General features: G+C 45.7%; 1 long non-coding RNA gene across 1 annotated transcript; it reads right to left on the bottom strand.

Annotated features, from left to right (window-relative positions):
• Positions 1-7,958: 7,958 nt before the first annotated feature.
• Positions 7,959-9,074, bottom strand: LOC146894822 (uncharacterized). The gene is made up of 2 exons (XR_015737792.1): positions 8,637-9,074; positions 7,959-8,445 (listed from the first exon to the last, which is right to left on the bottom strand). It is a non-coding gene; the product is annotated as an uncharacterized LOC146894822 (long non-coding RNA).
• Positions 9,075-15,288: the final 6,214 nt, after the last annotated feature.

Raw genomic sequence — 15,288 nt, 5'->3', positions numbered from 1 at the left:
GTAACATTTACACAGGGAAAGCCTCTCCATGCAGAGCTATAACACTTAAAATAGCTACACTGAGTTTCAGGATTGGGGTGGAGGTGCGGACTTACTGCCACAAGCTCTGTCATTACCTGTTCTGAGATGGTATCAGGAGGGAGACCCCCTAGGACTGACCAACTGGCAGACTACCCAATAAACTCATGCCTTGGAGAACAGCATTGGCCCAGCCTAGAAGCTGCTTGCCAACCCCAGCTGCTTCCTAAGAGGATCAAAATGCTCAAGAAGGCAGCCTTTCTGGGATAGGAAAAGCCAGGTTAGAAGACCTATGCCCCATGGTATTTCACCTCAAGTCCTTGGAACATTCGGAAGTCAGATAAGCAAAGACGTTCTTTGATTGATAGATAGACAGACAGACAGACAGATGATAGATAGATAGATAGATAGATAGATAGATAGATAGATAGATAGATAGATTTGTTTATTAGTCAACCTTCTGCCTCCATGTGTTCCTGCAGGCCCGAAGAGGGCACCAGATCTCATTACAGATGGTTGTGAGCCACCATGTGGTTGGTAGAATTGAACTCTAGAGTTCTGAAAGAGCAGCCAGTGCTCTTAACCTCTAAGCCATCTCTCCAGCCCAAGCAAAGACATTCTTTTCCTCTTTCCTTTGAGCCAGCAGAGCCCTGGGTTGGGAACCATTTCACCTGCAGAAGCCTTCCATGCATTTCCTTGTCTCTGTGCTCGGGCTGGCCGCCAGTCCCACACAGCTCTTCTGATCCTGCCTCCTGAATGCTCAGTTACAGTCATTCACCAGCACATCTGACCTCTCACTGTGTGCTTCCTGGAGCTGCGAGCCAAACCCAGCGCCTGCTCTCACTAAGCAAGCTTTCTACCACTGAACTAAATCCCTTACCCCTCTTTTATTTTACTTTTTTATTTTTAAGTTTTGGTTGTTTTTTTGAGATGAATTTTCTCTGTGTAGCAGCCCTGGCTGTCCGGGAACTCACTCTGCAGACCAGGCTGGCCTTGAACTCGTAGAGATCCACCTGCCTGTTTTGTTTAGTATGAACCTGCATGAGTATTTGTGTATGTGCACCACATGCATGCAGGAGGCCAAGGAGACCAGAAGAGGGCATCATTGCCCCTAGAACTGGAGTGACAGGTGGTTATGAGCCTCCATGTAGGTGCTGGGAACTGAACCCAGAACCTCTGCAAGAGCAGTAAGTACTCTTAAGTATTGAGCCACGTCTCTAGTCCCTAGTTTTTGTTTTTATTTTTATTTATTTTATTTATTTAGTTTTAATGTGCATTGGTGTTTTGACATGGTGTCTGGTCTCCTGGAACTAGAGTTAACATACAGTTGTGAGTTGCCATGTGGGTGATGGGAATTGAACGTAGGTCCTTTGGAAGTATAGCTAGTGCTCTTAGCCATTGAGCCATCTCTCCAGCCTCATTTTTGTTTTTGTTTTGTTTTGAGACAGGATCTCACTATGTAGTTGTGGCTGTCCTGGAACCCGTTATGTAGACCAGGCTGGCCTCACACTCACAGAGCTCCACCTGTCCCTGCTGGGATTAAAGGTGTGATTGTCATACCCTGCCTGGACACTCTCTTTTGCCATATTTTATTTAGATTTATTTATGTGTATGAATATATGTTTTACCTGCGTGTATGTAGTGTGTATGTGCGTGTGTGTATGCACCATATATGTGCCCCGTGTCAGGTGAAGGTCAGAATGGGCCATCAAGCTGAGACATGGTGGCACATTCCTTTAATCCCAGCACTTGGTAGACAGAGGCAGGTGACTCTCTGAGAGTTTGAGGCCAGCCTGGTCAACATCATGAGTTCCCAGACAGCCAGAGCTATGTAGGGAGACCCAGCCTCAAAAAACAAAAACAAAAACAAACCCACCACCAACAACAACCTATCTGGAACTTTCTACCTTTCCAGTCTGGAGAGATGGCTCCACAAGTAAAGGTACTTGATGACATGAGTTCAATCCCTGGACCCACAGTGGAAGGAGAGAGCAAGTTCCTTAAAGGTGCCCTTTCACTGCTACCCAGGAGCTGTGGCACACGCGCACGCACACACTCACACACACACACACATGCACGCACACACACACACACACACGCATGCACATCTGCGAGTGCACACCACACACACACACGAGCAGAATTCTGCCAAGCTAAGTAGCCCTTTGCTCAGTGCCTGAGCACTGGCTGAGTAGACAGCTTGAATATCTTCACCACACAGGACACCGACTCTGCTGTGAGAAAGAAAACTTGGGTGTTGTAAGCCCAAATCTTCTGCCTGAGCTCCCGTCTGTGTGACAATTACTCTCCCTCCCCCCAGAGAATTGTTTATTCTAGAAGTTTGCCAAAATCATCACCCAGGATTCACGGTAGGAATGGGTGTGAGGAGGAAGCTGATGTCCTGCGGGGGTGGCTTTGAGAGTTTAAAGAATGGGGCTACAGGCGGGGAACCCCAGCTGCCCCTCCCTTTCTAATCCTTCTCCAGCTGCTCAACCCTTCTCAAAACTTAGCTCTCCATGGGATGAGGACCGCAGCTCAATGACAGAGCACATCCAGAGGGTGCAGTGTCACCAACAGACAGAAAACCAGCTTCTTTTCCCTCTTTTTTTTTTTGTTCTTGACAGGACCTTATGTGGTCCAGGCTGGCCACAAACTTGTTATGTAGCCAAAAGAGACCTTAAACTCCCGATCCTCCTGTCTCCCCCTCCCAAGCTCTGGGTTTACAGGTGTCTCCCCCATGCCCTGTTTTTCCATTGCTAGGGACGGAGCTCAGGGACTCACGCATCCTAGACAGGTACCCCCGCACACTGAGTTATATCCTTGGCCCCCAAATGAGCTTTTCTTTGCCCCCACCCCCGTGTTTCTACTTCTAAGCACTAAACAGAACACCAACTGTTGCTTGCTGGTTCACACTTTCGAAGCGTTTGACAATCAGCTCTGTCAGGCCCCAGCTTGTTCACCATGGCTCCCCCTCAGCCTCTCTCCCCAGGTTCTCAGAGGCCACAGCATGCTTGAAAACAGTTCTGTCTCGTGGTGCTATTGGGAGGTGCTGGACCCATTAGGAGGAGCCTTCTCCTGCACAGACAGGAGAAGGATTTTCATATATATATATATATATATATATATATATATATATTTCCTGAGACAGGGTTTCTCTATGTAGCTGCCCTGGCTGTCATGTAACTCACTCTGTAGACGAGGGTGGCCTCAGACTCAAAGATCTGTCTGCTTCTATCTCCCTAGTGCTGAGATTAAACCGCGGCTGGTTTCAAACACATAATAATAATAATAATAAAAAAGATTGGAACCTCTGGGTCTGAAGAAATGGTTCAGTGGTTAAGTATACTGACTGCTCTTCCAGAGGACCTGGGTTCAATGCCCAGCACTCACATGGCCCAGCATTCACATGGCAGCTCACAACTGTCTGTAACTCCAGGGGATACAACACCCTCACACAGACATATAAGCAGGCAAAACACCAGTGCACATAAAATAAAAATAAATAAACTATTTTTACAAAGGATGATGAAGAAGTAGTAGTACTAGTTAGCAGTGGAACCTCAGGGAGGTTGGTAGAGCACTGAGAGGCATGGCCCAAGAGAGCACAGGGACTCTGCCCTTTCTGCTCTGGCTTGAGTTGTGGACTGTGTGCTCTGACACTTCCCTGTCGTGGCATTGCCACCCTCAGTAGAAATGTAAACTAATAGGGTCATCTGATCTTGGATTTGAACCTCCAAACTATGAGTCAAATAATCTCCTCTTTACTTCCTACATAGCTTTTGTCAGGTATTTCTTTATAGTGACAGAAAGCTAACACTGAGGCTGAGGAAATGTTTGGGATATCCTTCGTGGAGTTAGAGGAGTTTCACCCAACCCCGTGGGCCATTTCCTTGAAAAGCTCTTCCAGCCCTGCTGAAATCCAGCTTCTTTTCCTTGTCTCTGGAAACATGCCCAGCTGTATTGCTCTAAAGCCAGCCTTTGTGGATCTTCACCACTTGCCAGACATAAAATAAGTGCAAAAGAAGGGTCACAAAGTGTGGAGCCGTGATCTTCGGCAGAACTTCACCGAGGAACATGAATGAAAGAAAAAAAGAGGCTGTATATACTATATATTTGAATTTTTCTTGAATTGTATTTGTGTGTGTGAATACGTGTGTACACTCATGTGACACAGCATGTAGAAATTGCTCTCTATGAAGCAGGCCTCTGGGCTCAATCAGGTCATCAGGCTTGACAGGCAGCAGGAGCCTTTACCCACTGAGTCATCATCCCACTTGCCAAAAAAAAAAAAAAACCAAAAAACAAACAAAAAAACCAAGCCTGTATGACTTCTTTTGTTTTTTTATTTTTTTATTTATTTTTTAAAGATTTATTTATTTATTATGTATACAACATTCTGCCTCCATGTATACCCGCATGCCAGAAGAGGGCACCAGATCTCATTACAGATGGTTGTGAGCTACCAATGTGGTTGCTGGGAATTGAACTCAGGACCTCTGGAAGAGCTGCTAGTGCTCTTAACCACTGAGCCATCTCTCCAGTCCCTTTTGTTTTTTTTTAATATTTATTTATTTACTTATTTTGTATACAATATTCTGTCTGCAGACCAGAAGAGGGCACCAGATCTCATTACAGATGGTTGTGAGCCACCATGTGGTTGCCGAGAATTGAACTCAGGATCTTTGGAAGAGCAGGCAATGCTCTTAACCGCTGAGCCATCTCTCCAGCCAACCTGTATGACTTCTTAAAATATATGTTTAGAAACAATCTCACAGAACATCACTAAGCTGGATGCCAATACATATGTGTGTATAATTTGCTCATTTGCTTAGAAAATATCTACCAAAATAAAACTATTTGCTTTTTGTTTTCTGGAAAGTCTTAAAAATGTAATTTTCACAGTTAGCTTTCCATTTCTGTAATAAAACCCCATAACCAAAAGCAACTTGGGGAGGAAAGGGTTCATTTGCCTTCCATGCCCCGAATCAGAGTCCACTGAATGAAGCAGGGCTGCAACTGAGGCCGAGGCTATGGATGAGCTCTGCTTGCTGCCTTGCCCCCATGGTGTCCCCAGCCTGTCTTACCATTCAGTATCCACCTGCCCACGGGTGGCACTGCCTACTGTAAGCTGAGCTCCTAACATCAGTTGTTAACCAAGAAAATGCCCTACAGACTTGCCTATAGGCCAATCTGATAGAGGCATTTTCTCTATTAATATTTCCTCTTCCCAGATCTGTCTAGGTTGTGTCAGCCACGACAGCAGTCTAGTGATATAACTTGCCGGTGGTTGTCACCCTCACAATGGGTTTTAAACAGCCCAAAATAGCGGTGCAGTTCTTTGTCATTCTTTTGTCCTTTGTTCAGAGTATGACGTCCTGACAAGCACAATTTTGTCTATTTTTGAATTCTTCCAGCTTCTGTGTCCAGTTAATGTGTTTGTGCATTATAAAAATAATGTCCAGTCAAGGGCTAAAATCTGGTCTACCCCTCCGTCATGCCCTGGGCCTGGCTGCAATGTGTGCTTTCCCGGCTTCCCACTCTCATTCCCATCTGGATCCTATGGAGCCCCACACATTTTTTTTTCAAGACAACATTTCTCTGTGTAGTCTTGGCTGTCCTGGACCTTGCTCTGTAGCCCAGGCTGGCCTCAAACTCAAAGCTCCGCCAGCTTGCTGGGATTAAAGGCACGAGCCACAGAATAATTTTATCTCTGCTGCGGTGTAAAATATCCTGACATGCCCACAGGCCAACGTGATCTAGAAAACACTGTTATAGAGACCTCTTCAAGGAGATTCTAGGCTGTATTAAGTTGATGATTAAAACTAACCAGCATGGGCTAGAGAGGTGGCTCAGTGGTTAAAAACACTTCTTCTAGAGGGCCCAAGTTCAAGTGCCAGAACCTACATGGGAGCTCATAACTGTCTATAATTCCTGTTCCAGGGGATCTAACACCCTCACACGACACCAGGGCTACACAGAGAAACCCTGTCTCGAAAAAAAAATCAAATCTGAGAGGACATCTTTTAGATTACCTATTATGTATAGTGTTCTGTCTGCGTGTATGCCTTCAAGTCAGAAGAGGGCACTAGATCTCATTCTAGATGGTTGTGAGTCAGTTGCTGGGAACTGAACTCAGGGCCTTTGGAAGAACAGCCCGTGCTCTGAACCATTTCTCTAGCCCCATCTTGTAAGTCTTTAATGGCAGCTCTCATCTTCCGTTCAGAGTATGATTTAATTTTTTTTTTCTTGTTCGAGGTCTTGGTATCTATTCCAGGCTAAATTCCAGCTCATTAATCTCCTGCCTCAGCCTCCTGACTGGGATTGCAGGCATGCATTACCCACACCGTGCTCAGCTTTTTTGTTATTTATGTCTCTGGGGAAAAAGGACAAGTTCCAGTGACTTCCATTTGCCCTTTAACCTTCTTACAGTAGCTCTAACCCACAGGTCCTTGGAGGAAATTACTCCAAATGCCGAGGTCCACCTTAAGGAATCAGGAAGTGACTCTCAAGTATGTCAACAGACCCACAGTGAACCAGACTTTGGTCAAGATCCCATTCATTGTCTTCCTCCTCCACCCCACTTGCCCCAACGCTAAAGGGAGCCTGTGGTGGCTCCAGGTTTATGACTATTAGTGTTGATGCAGGCCCCGTGCCCAACATCTCTTCACACGTCTTACATTTCCCTTTGCTCTAAGTGGGTCCCTCTGGGGAACACCACGGGATCATTCCAGTGTACACTCGTCCCAGCGTCACAGTCTTTCCTTCTTGGGCCTGGCTAGTTGCTCTTCAGTAAGTTCCAGATCCGAAAGTTGGCTCAGGTCCCAGAACTGGACAGGGATCACAACTTTTTATTGGGGTGACTGCCCTCGACCTGCTGCTCCTCCACTTTCGCCTCCCCTTGATGACAGATGTGACAACAGCCTTGTGGCTGCTCCTGTTTTGCTCCCCAGAGACTTCCTATTCTATTAACCACTTCTGTCTTCAAATGCTTCTGGGGATCAGTTTCCACTGGCTTTCCTAAAAGCCTGATGGTTTTTATTTTAAAAAAAAAAAAAACTAAAAAACAAAACCTTTAGCTGGTCTTAGTAGCACATACCTTTAATTCCAGCACTTGGGAGGCAGTGACAGGCAGATCTCTGTGAGTTTGAGGCCAGACTGGTCTATATAGTAAGTTTCAGGACAGTCAGGGCTACAGAGTGAGACCCTGTCTTGAAAATCAACAACAAACCGGGTAGTGGTGGCACACACCCTTAATCCCAGCACTCAGAAGGTAGAAGCAGGCGAATCTCTGTGAGTTCGAGGCCAGCCTGGTCTACAGAGTGAATTCCAGGGCTGACTCCATAGCTACTGGGAAACTGTCTCGAAAACAAACAAACAAAGAAAGATAACAAAAAGATACCCCCTGTCTTGTCATGCTACTTGGCCTCTAGTTCAATCTAGTCCTGCCATCCCCCTCTCCCTGAAAGAGTCCAGCCTGCTAGTCCTCTCCCACCACCCCTCTTCAACCTCAGAGAGCCACCGCTGCAATGTCCCTTGACACTGCCTTCTCAAATCCCCTTCTTGCTAGCCTTAGTGAATAATGCTATGTCTCTTTTTTAAAAATTACTATTATGGCTGACCATGGTGGTGCACACCTTTAGTCCCAGCACTCAGGAGCAGCGGCAGGCAGATTTCTCTGAGTTCTAGGCCAGCCTGGTCTACAGAGTGAATTCCAGGACAATCAGGGCTACACACAGAAACCCTGTCTGAAGACAGCTTTCTCGGTGCTCAAATCACAATCGACTTTTCCAGAGAACTTGACTTTGGTTCCCAGCGCATTTGTCTGCTCACATCTGTCTGAACTCCGATTTCAGAGGATCTGATGCCCCCTTCTGTCCTCTGTGGACACTGAAAGCACTGTTGCACAGACAAACATGCAGGCAAAAACTCAGACACATAAATGTAGTATTATTATCATCATCACCATTTATTAGTAGTACTATTATTATTGTTGATGTTATTGGCATACTCATGCCATGACATACAAGTAGAGATCAGAGCAGAACTTTTATGGAGTCCAAATAGCATGTCTGGTGCCTATGGAGGTAAGAAGACAGTGTTAGATCCTCTGAGACTAGAGTTACAGACAATCGTGAGCCTCCATGTGGGTGCTGGGAGTAAAACCCAGGTCCTCTGCAAGAGCAACAAGTGCTCTTAACCACTGTATAAACTCTCCAGCCCTCTCCATTGTCCTTTGAAGCACTGTTTCTCTATCTTGCAATACCTTCTCTTCCCAGGAAACCACTCTGGAGTATTAGGTAACCTGGACCACGCATCCTCGATACTCCATATCCTTGCTGGCCAGAGAAAGAGTTATCAGTCCGTCATCAACCATATTTCCAACACTTCTGATCCCATGTGCTTGGGTCAGTTTCTCTGAGGTACAAACTGTGAAGGAAACGGATGTGTAGACAAGTGTAGGCAACACTTCCGAAGGACAGAGCAGAGGGAAGTCAGACTAGAAAGCAGCCTGGCACCTGCCGAGGTGACAGGAAGAGGGGCAAAGGGCACTGGCTATGAGGTGCTTCCCAGGGAAGTCCTGGCCAGGCTGCTGAGGCAACCAACCACACCTTACTCACCTTCATGTTTGCTGAAAGAGCTCACTGTTTTAAATTCCCAGTGCACCTTGTACAGGCAGAGGATACAGTACTGACGGCAGAGCTTCAGTAGTAGTAAAGAGACTGAGGTCTCAGGCACAGGCTCCTTGGTCCCCCTGTGACTGGGTTCCATACGGTGCACAGTAGTTGCAGGTCTTGAACCATCATGGGCAAACATTTGACACCTTGTTTGTACCCCTTGGGTTGAGCTACAGAATATGTGGGCATATCCCATCTCCTGAGAAAAAGCCTTAGTTGTTCATTGTCTCTGGGCTTCACTAGAGAAACAAGTGTTAGGGGACTGGAGAGAAGGCTCAGGAGTTAAAAGCAACTGACCACTCTTCCAGAAGACCCGGGTTCAGTTCCCAGCACCCACTGGCTGCTCACACCTGTCTGTGACTCCAGTTCCAGGAGATCTGACACCTTCACACCAATGCACATAAAATAAAGTTAAATAAATTTAAAAAAAAAAAGCAAGTGTTAACAATTCTGATTCATCCTGGCCCCAAATGATCCACAGAGTGATGGCCACCGAGCATCATTTGATGTATTCCATAGTGATGGCCAAGAGAGCCATAGATTAGTGTGCAGCCAGTCCAGGTCACGACCTATAGAAATCCCATAACACAGACTGCCTGTCACAACTGTCACAGTAAGCAGGCCTAGCTCCATTAGCCCTGCCCTGATCAGTTACTGGCTCCAGGCAGCCAGGAAGAGCACGGCAGGGAGTGGACATTGTGGCAGATTTGGTCAGGGTAGGGCACTGGGCAGCTAAATGCATCCCTCACAGCTGACAACCTCCATGGCTATGGAAGCCTATTTAATCAAAGGCTTTTAAAAAGACCTACCTCCCATGCTGGACATGGCGGTGGCTCAAGCCTGTTAATCCCAGCTCTTGGGAGTAGAAGAGGAGGGTCAGGCATTCAAGGCCAAGCCTGAGCTACATGAGACCCTGTCTCAAAAACAAATCAACACACAGGCTGGGGGATGGCTCTGTGAGTGAAGTGCCTGCTGCACAAGCGTAAAGACCTAAATCTGATTCCCAGAACCCACTGTAAAAAGAAAAAAATAGCTGGGCTGGAGAGACAGCTCAGCGGTTAAGGGCACTGACTGCTCTTCCAGAGGTCCTGAGTTCAATTCCCAGCAACAACTATTTCTAGTGGGATCTCTTCTGATATGTAGACATACATGCAGAGAGAGAGAGAGAGAGAGAGAGAGAGAGAGAGAGAGAGAGAGAGAGAAAGAGAAGGAGGAGGAGGGGGGGGAAGGGAAGGGAAGGGAAGGGAAAAGAAAGAAAGAAAGGATCTGGGCATAGTGCCATACACTTATTCCTGGGGCCCTGGGGCCAGCCAGGCTCACCTAATCATTGAGGTGCAGTCTAACGAGAGACCCTGTCTCAAAGCAGAAAACAAAGACACCAAAGTGAATGGCGTCAACAAAGGACACCTGAGTGGTTCCCTAGCCTCTGCACACACATGCATACACGAACAACACACACACAAAGCACACTATGGACTTGTGTGGATCTTGTTGCTTCTTCTAGTCTTACTTCTTACCTCATTTTCAACTCTCTATCCATACCCCTTCCTTAAATTGCCTGGAATGAGAGGCATGTCCTTCTCTCTTCTGGGCCTTTACATGTGGCCCTTTGCCGGTCACGCTTCTTTGTCTACATGTCATTTGTGGCTCAGTTAGCCACCACGCCTCTGGAAAGTCTTACTTACCCTTCCCCTACCACTAATGGGGGTCAGGTCATGTGACATCTTTGGCATTCGAGAGCATTGTAGGAACCCCCTCACCTGAAGCTGATGACAAGAACGGTTTCCCTGTCCCCATAGAGAAGGTGTGTCCTCATCACTGAAGACAGTGGACCCAAACAGAAGTCTGAACGCGATGGCTTTGAGCGTCCCTGCCTAGAGTACCATTGGGTCATAACTGTTTAATCCAATCCAATTTCTTCATGGTGGTTCTATTTCTCCATCAAACCTTACTTAAAATCTACATGGGCTGCCTGTTTCCTTGGGTCTTCATTTCCTTATGAAGACTTATTACATAAAACTTGAGTAAATTTCTCTTTTGTCTTACTGATCTGTTTTTCTCATAGAAGAAACTCTTGTGTTACAGGTTCAGCCAGAAAACAAGTGTGAGAACAAGTTATTATTTCCACTCCCTGGTGATAGGACTTGAACTACCACTTTGTACGTGCCAAGCCCATTCCTACTACTGAGCTATGCTTACAGACCCAGAAAAAAAAATTTTTCCCTATATCACCTATTCTATGCTACTGTGGCATCTTGTCCTCAGCCCGGGACAATACTGCAATTGCCCATAGAGTGTGTCTGTCTCAATTGGACTACAATGGGCAGGCGCTATTTCACATGGGGCTTTACAGCCCTAGTGCCTGCTGCATAGTAGATTTTTAATGAACACTTGCCAACCAACTACTGGGTAATTGCCTTGAATACTGGGGTTAAATACGAGACTAAAAATTCAGCCAGGCAGTGGTGGCGCCCACTGCCTGGTCAGAGGACAGCTGTGGGAGTCAGTACTCCTCTTCCGTGCAGGCTCCAGACCAGAGATTGAACTCAGGGTCATCAGGATTGGCAGCAAGCACTTTTACAGGTTGAACCTTCTTGCTGGCCCCATGACTATCCAACTTCCTTTTTCTGTTTGCTTTTTTGAGATTCAGGTTTTTCTGAATGCTTTTTTTATGTTCCTACCCAGCTTCTGGCCCAGTCTCTCCCTCTGTTTCCTCGTCTACCAAGATGTAAGAAGTCCCAAGCCACACACTGCTGCTGTCATGGTTGGCAAGAATTTTTCCATGTCTTCCCAGCCATATTAAACTGTACCCTCAAATCCTTCTTGCCCTAAGTTGCCAATGTAGCCATGGCTGTCCTGGGACTCACTCTGTAGACCAGATTGGCCTCAAACTCAGAGATCCTCCCACCTCTGCCTCCAGAGTGCTGGTGAAGGCGTGAGCCACCATGCCCAGTAATTATCCCACTCTAAATGTTTCCTTCTAGGATACTTTTCTCATTGCTGTGACCAAATATCTGAGAAGAAGCAACTTAAAGCAGAAAGGATTTGGAGTCCAGCCCACCATAGCTGGGAAGCCGTGACAAAATTCTTGCCAGTTACAGCAGAAGCTGTGTGTGGCTTTGAACTTCTCAGATCTTGGTGGACCAGGAAACAGAGGGAGCTATTGGACCGGAAGTTGGGTAGGAATGTAAGGACAAAGACCCATTCTCTGGGAATCCACTTCTCCAGCTTGGCTTTACCTCCTGAAGGTAGCGCAGTCTCCTAAAATGGCACAGTCCACCAGGGGCCATGTGTTCAAATACATGAACTGTACACCCCACAGCACATACATATCCTGAAGGGAATACCTCAGTGGGTTCCAGCCCACCATGCTGAACTGTCCAGTCTTTTGTTTGGATAATGACTCTGCCTTTGGTGTCTATCCTGGCATGCTGTCTTCACTGATATTCTTTGATGTGTTTAGAAATTGACTCAGTGTGTCTGTTCCTCTCCGTTCTTTCATATAGAACATCTAACTTTTCAGTCTTTTACACAGGATGTCCTGGAGAAAGAGGTTGTGGTTATTATTCCCTGTCTTGGCTCCATTGCGAGTAGAGAAAAACAAGAAAAACATCCATAATTAACCAAGATGCACCAATAAATTTTCCTAAGAATAATGTTTTTTAGAAGCAATGTCTTTAAAAAGGGTACTTAGTCCCTTCTGAACACAAGTTAAGAAAGCAAGACAGAGCCGGGCGATGGTGGCACACACCTTTAATCCCAGCACACAGGAGGCAGACACAGGCAGATTTCTGTGAGGTTAAGGCTGGCCTGGTTTACAAAGTGAGTTCCAGAACAGCCAGGACTACACAGAGATACCCTGTCTCAAAAGAAAATAATAATAATAACAATAATAATAAAATAAGAACATACGATAGAGTGGGAGGAAGCTGGGGTTTATGAGTTGGGGTGTGAGCTGAGAGTTTTAGATCTCCTTTAATTCTCACTATGGCCCTTGGAGATAGGCTAGCAGCTCTCTCTCTCTCTCTCTCTCTCTCTCTCTCTGTGTGTGTGTGTGTCTGTCTGTCTTCCCACCCCTCTCTCTTTCCCCTGCCCTTGCTCTCTTAAGAAGCAGGTATCTGATAATTTCCTAGAGTCCTTTTTTAAAATTACATTAATTAATGATGTTCCATAGCACTCCATGGGGATAAGAGGACAGCTTGTGGGAGTTGGTTCTCTCCTCCCACCATTTGGGTCCTAGGGATTGAACTTTGGTCCAGGTTTGGATGCAAGCGCCTTTTCCAGATGAGTCATCTCACCAGCATTCCTGGAATCATAATCACTTAAAAAAAATAGATGTTACGAATCTAGTTTGCTTTCTCTTGTAGCCACTTGGGTCCACCAAGAAAAGCAGCCTCTCATTCTAGCAGGTGTTCAGACTGCTAGGGGAGATGTTTGGCAGAGGGACAGGGTGGAAAGGGGAGCAGCCAGGCTTTCCTTTGCAGCTGTCATCCTACAGGGCCCTGAAGAACATTTCTTTGACCTATCACCTGTAGCATGAGGGCCGGCTTGTTGGGGTTCTGTCCCACCCAGTATCCCACAGCCGGCAACTCCCAAGGAAAATCACACACAGGACTCCATAAGATTATAAACTGATTGGCCCATTAGGTCAGGCTACTTATTAGCTCTTATAACTTATGTTACCCCATTATCTTTATCTACGCTAGCACATGGCTCAGTACCTTTTCCAGCGGGGCAGCTTACATCTTTCCTCTCTGGTGGTCTGGGCAGAACTGGCAGAGGAAGCTTCCTGCTTTCCCAGAATATTCCCAGTCTCTTTGCTCCACCCCTACTTCCTGTCTGGCTTTCCCGCCTATACTGCCTGCCTGGCCAATCAGTGTTTCATTAAAATATGACTGACAGAATACAGACAATTCTCCCACACCAATCACCTTTGGCTTAAAAGAAGAAATTTGGTACAACTGACTACCAGAGATTTGAAATTGAGATGTATCTTAATGTCTGTGCCACTGGATCTTGAGTGTCTCCCAAAGAAAGATCTATTTTGTTAAAGGCTTGATCCTCAAAGTTGCAATACAGCAACAGTTCTCAACCTGTGGGTCGCAATCCCTCAGGGCATCAACTGATAACTGATTAGCACAGTATGGGAAAAACTTATCCAGTGACAGTTTTATTAATATATAATCCATATGTACGTAGCATATATGTCACCTATTTAAATGGTCTACTAAGTGGTTTTTAGTAGATGCGCAGTTCTGCAGCCGTCACTACCGTTTTAGAACTTTTCGTCGCCCCACAAGAAATCCTATACCTTTTCCTGGTTACTCATTTCCCACTCAGCCCAAGCAGCTGCTGGCCTCTTTAAATCTACTCTTTTTATAGATGTGCCTGTTCTGGACATTTCCCACTGATAGAAGCACACAATTCGTTCTTTTGAGACAGGCTTTAGTATAAGTTCATTCACACTGTGGTCCTTATCAGAACATTTCTCTTATGGCTGAATGTTATTCTATTTCATAGATATATTATTTTTGTTTGCTTTTTTGAGACAATGTTTTATTATGTAGCCCTGACTTGCCTGAAGCTTGCTATATATATAGACCAGGCTATCCTAAAACTCAAAAATCTGCCTGCCTCTGCCCCTACCCCCACCCCCAATGCTGGGAAGGTGTGTACTACCATGCCCAGCATTGTTGCCTTTTTAAAAACTGTTTTTATGTTTAATTATGTGTACATGTGAAGGGAAGTGTGTGTATGAGTACAGTTTCCCTTGAGGCCAGAAGAGAGTGTCAAAGTCTCCATAACTGGAGGTAGAGGCAGTTGAGCTGATAAGGGTGCTGGGAAATGAACTCGGGTTTTCTGCAATGCTGCTATGTACTCTTAACCTCAGAGCTGTTCCTTCAGGCCCTCTTGTTATTCCAGAGGGCCTCAAGCAACCCAGATAACCTTGGACTTGCTGTGACTATTGGCCTCAGTTCCTGACACTCATTTCCCCCTTTTAACTGCTAGGATGAGAGGTATATTCCCCCACACCTGGCCAAGAGAGACTGACTTGCCATGCTTGCTTATATTTTAAAACTATCTTTTTCTATAGAAAGGCTATATATACAGATATGAAGAAAATAAAAAAAAATCATCCATGATTCTACTATCTAAAGGTAGCTACTACTATCTAGAGGTAGCCACTATTAACATGAGTGTCTTTTCATTCTGGATATAATTTATGTGTATATATTGGGAAATAGAATTTTATGTGAAGGACAGAGGACAATTTGTGCGGGTCAGTTCTCTTTGCTACTATGTGGGTTCCAGAGAGCTGATTCAAGTCATTAGGTTTGGCAGCAAGCACATTCACCTGATGAGCCATCCTGTCAGTTCTATGATATATTCTTGTGTGTGTGTGTGTGTGTGTGTGTGTGTGTGTGTGTGTGTTCAAGCCTGTTTTTGTGATTCTGGAGAGAGAAGCCAGGGGACACCTACAATACCCCAGCTTTTATCTAGGTGTTTTGTTTTTTAATGATTTAGTGTTCTTATCCAAACTTTAGGGGTTTTGTTGTTGTTTGAGACAGGGTCTCACTATATAGCCATGGCTGGC

Source organism: Myodes glareolus, chromosome 5 (assembly GCF_982192425.1).
Source record: "Myodes glareolus chromosome 5, mMyoGla1.1, whole genome shotgun sequence".
NCBI lineage: Eukaryota > Metazoa > Chordata > Mammalia > Rodentia > Cricetidae > Myodes > Myodes glareolus.
The sequence above is the reverse complement of the archived record's forward strand: the minus strand, read 5'-3'. Positions and strand labels throughout refer to the sequence as shown.